The sequence below is a fragment of the Apium graveolens genome, chromosome 1 (genome assembly GCF_009905375.1).
Source record: "Apium graveolens cultivar Ventura chromosome 1, ASM990537v1, whole genome shotgun sequence".
Taxonomy (NCBI): Eukaryota; Viridiplantae; Streptophyta; class Magnoliopsida; order Apiales; family Apiaceae; genus Apium; species Apium graveolens.
Genome location: NC_133647.1, coordinates 130,814,835 through 130,823,253, shown reverse-complemented (window position 1 = coordinate 130,823,253; position 8,419 = coordinate 130,814,835). Strand labels below are relative to the sequence as shown.

At 32.8% G+C, this 8,419-nt stretch overlaps 1 long non-coding RNA gene across 2 annotated transcripts; it reads right to left on the bottom strand.

The window, feature by feature from the left end:
- Nucleotides 1-1,562: 1,562 nt before the first annotated feature.
- On the bottom strand, nucleotides 1,563-5,142 carry LOC141666983 (uncharacterized). 2 transcript variants are annotated; one of them, XR_012552439.1, is made up of 4 exons: nucleotides 4,651-5,142; nucleotides 4,212-4,438; nucleotides 2,838-2,933; nucleotides 1,563-1,834 (listed from the first exon to the last, which is right to left on the bottom strand). It is a non-coding gene; the product is annotated as an uncharacterized LOC141666983 (long non-coding RNA). The 2 variants fall into 2 exon arrangements; XR_012552440.1 differs by having other exon boundaries at nucleotides 4,212-4,360; nucleotides 4,651-5,140.
- Nucleotides 5,143-8,419: the final 3,277 nt, after the last annotated feature.

The following is an 8,419-nucleotide window of genomic DNA, read 5'->3' as shown; positions in this document are numbered from 1 at the left end:
TTTGTATATTTATTTTAATATAAAGGCGTATATTGTTTAATGTTGTTTGGTGACACTCAATCCTGATCCCGGATTTGGGGATGTTAGAATTACCAAACCGAATTTCAAAGTACGTGAGCCCTATCTATTTTATATATTGATATAATGCATATAAATACGAGCCGGGTTATGTTTTCGATTCTGTAGGTTCCAGTCGAAAAACCCAATCCCCAAAGTCTGGATAACCTAGCATTTCGTAAGTAAAATCTCAGCAAGGCAAGTACCTCTGATCATATCTTTTATGGTGTAATATTTTGAATAAACATGGTTGCATTGTTTTATTAACATATTTATACTTGATCAAAATGATTTAAGTTACGTATTCCCTTGTTCAGAAAATTTGTTATATTCAATATTGTTTTAGGAGAAAAGTAATTTTTGAATTACCTAAAATGGTATTTGATTCGGAATGTGTTTGGTAACCATTTGTTACTAAATTATGATTTAAAATCAAATTTGGAATTTTATCCTCTACACCTATGTCGTGAAATATTAAGTTCACCTATGTCGTGAAATTTGAAAAGAGATAGAAAAATCAATTCAAATTTTTGAACTGGATTAAAAAGGGTAATCAGGTAATACATTAGAGTTGCGTAAGAGGTCATTTATTTGGTAACGGCCCAACATGTGGTGGCGTAAGAGGCTAATTCAGTTGCGCATATATTTTTAAACGATTTGTCCAGCGTTGATAAAGACCTAGCTATTCTTTAAGTTTCGGAACACATATATTCTAGGATGGCCATTAGACCTGTCTGGTGATTGATAGACTGATCAACTATCTTCACATGTTGAACATCTAATAGAACTGACATTTCTAAAAGGTTTAAAGTCAATTTATTAAGATAAAGGACATCATGCTAAAGTCAAAGTTTTAGAATTCTTTTTACATTGTGTTTAGTCTTAAAAAAGAATGTTACACTACACCATATATGGCCTATTGTAACGGTAAAAAAGGTGTTGTTGAAGGCCAAAAAGTGTGGTTGTTGGTAAAAAAGGGCTCTGGTCCCACTTTTTCGAAAAACCAGTTCGTCATTAATGTGGGCATCATCTTAGGGGTCTATGGTTACACTTTTGATTTTTAGGTTACACTATCGAATGTGTGACCAAAAAAGGTCTATACTTACACTTTCCCATTTATAGTAACATCTGTAATACCGTAAACGTAGACTTATAGTCACACCACTATAGTTTTTGTTACATCAAATTTGTGTTTCCAAAAGGTTTTTCAGAACAACTCTCTTTTCATTGGTTACACTATAAATATATGGTAACACTTTTTTATAAATATTATGTACCCTTACTAACAGTTTTATAAGCTTTACCATCACTTTTTGAAGTTTTACCAACACATAATTTTTAACCATTTATATTATTGCGTACACTTTGAAGTACTATACCAACACTTAATTTTAAAAAAAGAACAATATAGCATTTCAAAATATCATTTCCCATTATATAATTTGACAATATTCACAATCTTCCGCAATCACAATCCTAGGCCTTAAACATTCAAAATAACTACAGCCAACAGGACAAGGTATTCCAAAATAAATTAAAACCATATAATAAGGACAATAAATAGCCAAGTACCACCAAGTACAATTTTCAAGTTATACTAGTGCATAAAATCAAAATTATAACCGTGAAAAGTACTACTTCAACTCATCCAAATCTTCTGTCCATTTATCCAACGCATTGAGGTTGATGTTCAAATTTGGATTTATCCGACTCATTCAGGGTTTGCCGTTGAAACTGATCTTTTGTACCTCTTCGAAGCTGCGTATTTTTCAATAATCTACAATTAGAAAAACAAATAGTTGTCAATTCACTTGGAATCAATGCATTACAAGACAAGAAAGATTGACAATGATACACCAAAAAAGAAAGACGTCCAAAAAAAAGAAAAAAGGTAAATGCTCAAATAAAGAGAGAATCAATTATGTTGTACACAGTTAGTTCTTACCATGAAAAGCTTGCTAATCTATCCCAAAAGAAACTTATGTCCAAATAATAATAAAAAATTACTGCCCTCCTATGTAAATATAAAGCAACATAAAAAGTTTTATCATATGAGACAAAAAATGAGACCTTAACGATGTAAAGTGGTATGTGGATTTTGCACAAACTCTGGATATCTCATCATTTAAACATTAAATATAAAAATCAGGACTCACGTTGACATTCGTTACACAGTGACAAACAGAACATTTAACTGACGGAGCACCATACATTAGGGTTGTACGACAATTGCATCAATTGACTTGATAAATGACAAACAGGAAAGCAAAAAAAGATTAACAAATCATAAAAATTTCCATCATCTCATTTTGCTGCCAAGAGGCCCGCATTATATATATAGAGGCTTAAGAAAAAATTAAAGGTGCAGTCTTTCTTTACATGAGCATTTCAATTTAACAATATTTTTAAGAAAATAAAAAATCGCGAGAATGAACAAAATAGAGAGAAAAAACTGTGAAATAGGCAATAGAGTAGAAAAGCCAACCAAAGAAATAAGATCACAATCCTCATCTGTTAAAAAAATTATGTATATAAACGCCCTGTAAATTTACAATTCCAAACAGAGTAAGGGCGGGCAAATCAATAAAAGAACACCCAAAATTTGCAACTCAATTTTCCTACAACCAAAGCAGTCCCATTTGATTTCATTTTAAAAAATAAAAAACTTACCAAAAATAATATATCAATAACAACTCACCAAAATACTAAAAGTAAAAACATACTAACTGATATGTTGAGTACAATAATATGTAAAATCATAAATAACTAAAAGAAGAGACCTAAATCGCCAGGAACGTTGGGAAACTCTGGTAGGATCAAAAACAGAACCAGCAGTAGGTGCATGAGTTGTTAATTTAAGCACTGACCCTCTTTGCCTGAAGATCAAACAAGATAGACATGCATTCAGATACTTTATATAAATAACATAAAAAACCCAAACAAAATATATATAATTTTTGGTATATAGATAATTTGTGTACATCATTTTTTGTTCATCGGAGTGCAGAGATGAATGTAAAATATTAAGGGACGTGATGAAGAAAATTAAAGAAAACAGGAAAAAAAGTCGATGAAAATCCATGTAAATGAAAAATATAATGCTGGTTTAGTTGATAGAAGGTTGAGTGAATTGGTGAGGAGAGAGATACGAGTTGTACATATATAGAAAATGTGTTAAGTAAATGGAGTTGACAATATGAAGATGGTGTAAATGTGTGCAAAACAGGCACTGTTTTTGTTCAGAATATGCAACCAAAGTGCCGCTCATTGGACTTTAGTTATATTAAAATTCCAGTAATCTGTATTCCTTTGCTTTCGACTCCATATGATCCAGCTTCTCTCTGTAATAACTTACAACTTGGGTGGCTCACACCCTACGTGGTTGGGCTAAAGACTAGTGGTTGGTGTCCCTCTGAACTTTTGGAAAACGGCAGCCTGGTAAATAATACCAGCAATAAAACTAATAAAAAGAAGGATTCCAGTGAAAACAGAACAGGTGTTGGAAAATGTCAAAAGATTATAAGTAGAAGCACGTCCAATAAAAACTGCAGCAGACCATGACTAAAATGTTGGCATATGCATTTGACAATATATGACCCCATAAACGATGTAAGAACATGGCCAAAAAGATATTATTGACCAAGTGAGTAAAAATTGATAGATCATGCTATTCACAAGTTTACATCATGCATATATGCATACATTACCATTCGTATTAAGCCTTTTTTAACACTCTAAATTAGTGCATTTCTCTAGAACACATATTGCTCAAATTTAAGTATGATTTCAGCTTTCATGAATGAGTTATTCAATGTTGGTAAAAATAATACACAAGGAAAGGAGATGACTGATTGCAACTAACAGCATAAACAAAATTAACCTTTCCATAACATGTACACCTCATTTGCTCCATATCTGATTATCAGGTCACAGGGAGGGGAGGCATTAATACTTCCAGATTCTTAAATTCATTTCTCAACCAGGTATACAAGATGACATAAATTTCAATATATTACATCTTGTAGATAAACATACAATACAGAAAACTCAACAACCTAAAGCAACTTAATCCTACCTTAAAAACAAAAGACAATCTGATGTAATGCAACTACACCATTAACACACGCAAAAATCAGAAACATAAAATTACTCACCGAGGAGCAGTATCTACTTTGAAAAAAACATCCCAGCAATAATTGTAACCTGCTTCACAAGGCTAAGACCAACATTCATCATTCTATCCTTGAACTCGGTACTCTTTGAAATAATAACACCATCTTTGGTCACTATAGGTGCCCCGTAACTTTGTTCCAAGAAAACATTGCACCCCAATTAGAAATTCAGCGAGAAATTTAAAATCAATACTAATAGATTCAAGCTCCTGTGAGAAAATTGACCAAAAAATAATTTGCAACGTTAAAGAAAATAATAATGAAATAAAATTTTAACCGAAAAATAAAATCAATTTAATAAAATAAGTAGTACTTATACAAACTTCTAAAAAATAAGTGTACACAAACAACAAAAACTATCACGACCAAATATGTAGTATTTTGTAATCGAAAAATCAGCAAGAATCAAAGAACAACATACTTTAGGTCCGAAGTTAACTTCAACAACATCTGCAAGCTCTTCAATGGCTCGAACAGCATAACAAACACACAAGCGTAATATAAATACCAAGTAATTAATTAGTGATAGCACATAACTTTAAAGTTTATCTAGTTATTACCAAAAATCAAATTTATAACAGGGATATAGAGAGAGATAAGGGGAGGGAAGGGGATGGGGGAGAGAGAGAGGGGGTTATTGATAAAAGCATTGAAAAGCTTCATCGATTAAATCGTGACAAGTGAAGAACCAATTGAATTGCAATGAGGTTGATGACCCAATAAATTCGAAGTAGAGTTTTGATCCAGAGTTGAAGACCCGATAAATTGAGAGCGATAGAAATTAAGAGTGAGTTTGTGAGCTGCTCAATTTTGATTTGAGAAGACACAGCAAGAGGTTGAGATTTGAGAAGAAATAAAGAGAGGCTGAGTTTTTGCTTTGTTTCAGGAGTTTTTGTTTTAGGTTTTAGTTTTAATTTTTCATTTCCCCGTATATTTTTAATGACCCGCCCAAAATTTCGGTTATTGGTTACATATTTTTTTAAGACCAATGACAACATTAATTATAGTGTAATTGTAGATGTCTAATTTTCTCTATAGTTACACTAAATGACACCAATGACTCCAATAAAAAAGTATAACCATAGATAGTCAAAAATAATTTTAGGCACCTATGGCCACACTATAGCCGGTTATACTAAAAAAACCCGTTACAATTGGTCATATATGGTGTAGGGCTAGTATGTTGTGGTTTTCCAGTTCTTAAAAAGGATTTCAACTGTTTTACTTAATCGTTTGATAAGAATTCTATATCACATTTATTCATATATCTGGTGTTAGGTCCCAATATGTTTGTAGAAGGGGGTTGAATACAAACTATACCGTATAATCGAATTTAGTGCGGAATAAAAATTGAAACAAAATTCAAGTTAAATAAAAATATTATTAAATTTGAAAGGTGTTACAACTACGGTATCGATTACAAGGGATTAATCTCAAATTAATTATCACAAATCTAGAATAAATTCGACATGAACTTTTTCTATTTTGGCAATAAAAAGAATCAAATGCTAAACGCAATTTGAGATTAAGTTCTAGGGATTTTGATCCGCTAGATTGTTACACAAGAACAAGAGAATGATTTCTAGTGGTTTGGATTTAACTTTTATAACTAGAAATTATGATCTTGAATTCAGCAGATGAAAGATGAAATATTGGCTGCTGCTTCTTTTCTTTTTGTTCTTGCATGGTTGACTTGTTTTCTGTTGGATAATTGTGTCTTCTGCTGCTTCTGTCTTTTTAATTCAATCAACAGAATCACTTGAACTGGAATGACAATCGGTTGAACTAGCAAGACAATCTGCTGAACCACTAGAACTTTCGGTATGACAATCAGTTTAAGCTAGTATGACTTTCGGCAAGACTATCTGTTGAACTAGCAAAACTATCAAACTGAACTAGCAAGACTATCTCCTTCCAGTAGAACTTTCGGTGAGACAATTGAAATGACCTGGCATGACAATCGGTATGACAATCCAGATTGTCATGCTAGTTCAATTTCAATTGTCTTGCTGAATTAAAACATATTTTAATCCAATTATAATTCTGAAAATTCTTAATATTAATTCAGAATTAATTAATCAATTAATTCAATTAATAAATAAATTAATCTTTGCAGATATAATTTACTTTCTTAATTAAATTATATGACTTAATTAATTAATAGAGAATTAATACTACTCTTGAACTGCAACCATTCTTCTGAAAATCTTCTGAAAATCACTGAAAATTATGAATCAATTCCACCACTTCAATGTTGACACTCGATGTACTGTCTGGTTCATGAGTGACTAACTTCCGTGACGTTTCTTCATGTCTTGACTTTGATACTTGATTTTCTTCAGATTAAATCCTTGTAATTCTCTAATACCCTAACAAGATCTCTGTCACTTGATTAAATCCACAATCTTGATTTATATCACTGAGGCTTGATCAATTTCTTGAACTTCTTCCAGTGAATTAATTCCTCAAGTCTATAGATGAACGTTGTTTTTGAAACCTTTGACAGATGTTACTTTGAGAGATCTCTTTGACGGTAGATCCACTATTTACCTATTACATTCTTATTTGAGTTGAGTTAAATCCTCGAATAAACAAATAGGCTATGACATATGCCTTTCAATCTCCCCCTATTTGTTTGTTAGACAATAACAACAAATACCTAGAGGATAACTCAACTAACAAATAAGAAAAAGATATAAACAGAAATGCAAAGTAAATAGCAGAAAAGTTCTGGATAACATTTAAGATTTTCCAGATTCCAAATAGATGTTCCTCTAGACTGAACATATCTTCAAGTAGTTTCATCTTCTTTTGTACAACCACATTTCCTGTTGAGAAGCGCATATCTCTCTTGTTTCTCCCCCTATGAGAATCAACTGCTTAAAGAAGATCACCTTCGTTTACCACATCTCCCGTACAATAGGATCCGCAGATAAAAACCAATGGTACTCCCCTTTTGGAAAACAACTTCTTCCCTTACTAGGAAATCACCTTGTGTTTACCATCTCTCCCGTACAATAGGATCCGTAGATACAAATAACAATGGTGTGGTGTAGTGTACATATGTAGGATCTTTTTCTTCCTCCCTGCTATTTCTCCCCCTTAGTTGAGAAATCCTCCAAACTATTACTTAAGCTTTTATCTCCCCCTTTGAGAAGGAATGTATGTCGTTGTCTGAAGGAGTTCTCATATTTCACTTGGTTGGAAAAGAAATAACAAGTAGTTTCTCTTTCTTCCTCACTGTGAGTGTGTAATTCTGTTTTAGTGTACCTCACATGTGTTTCACTCTTCTCTCCACTCATGTTTACACTCATTCTCACAAGTGTATCACTCCTCTCATAGCTCCAACATTCAGATGTACCTGCAAGGAAAATCACCTTAGCCATCCTTAAGGAGGTCACTGATAAGTGGCATTTTATACCACTTAGAACGTCTTAAAATAGTTTAAATTGGTGTATTGAAGTCAAGTATTTTGTGTATTTGATGCGTTTTTCTAGTGTTTGTGCATTTCAGGGTATTAGTTGCATTTCAGAGGAGTAATCATCAAGAATAAGCCTTGGCATGTGTTAAGCATTGCGAGAGGAAAGAAAGGGACATATTACAGCGAAGAAACGGAGCAAACTCAGGAATTTTTCAGTAGGGTCCTGAGCGCCCGCTCAGCTATGCTGAGCGGCCGCGCAGGGTCGGGAAAAATAATAATTTGTTTTAGACTTCTACTTTTGTTTGGCTTCCAACTTCCATATAATCTGAGTTTTATGGGACTATTATATAAGTAGATTTGGAGATGTTTTCACAAGGTTGGCTTGTGGTATTAAGCAAGGAGAGAAGGAGACAAGGAAGAAGACCATTTTAGCACACCGCAACGAAGAGGAAGCATATTTTCTTGTGATTTTTATTTCGTTGTAAAGTTGGATGCTAGTTTTCTTTACTTTGAACCTAATTACTCTTGTGACGTACTCTGGTTTAATATAATTAGTTTAGTTATTATTTTCTTGTGTTTGTTTATCATGTTTTCATATGAACCCATAATGACGATAAGTGCTATCATGGGCTAATCGTGATCATGGGGTCGTAACGGATTTACTATGGAATTCTTTAGTTAATTGTTTAATACCTTAGTGTGTGATGATTGTATCATATCTAGTATTGGTTGTGCGTATTCGTCTTATGTGCGTTGCGAACATATAAGA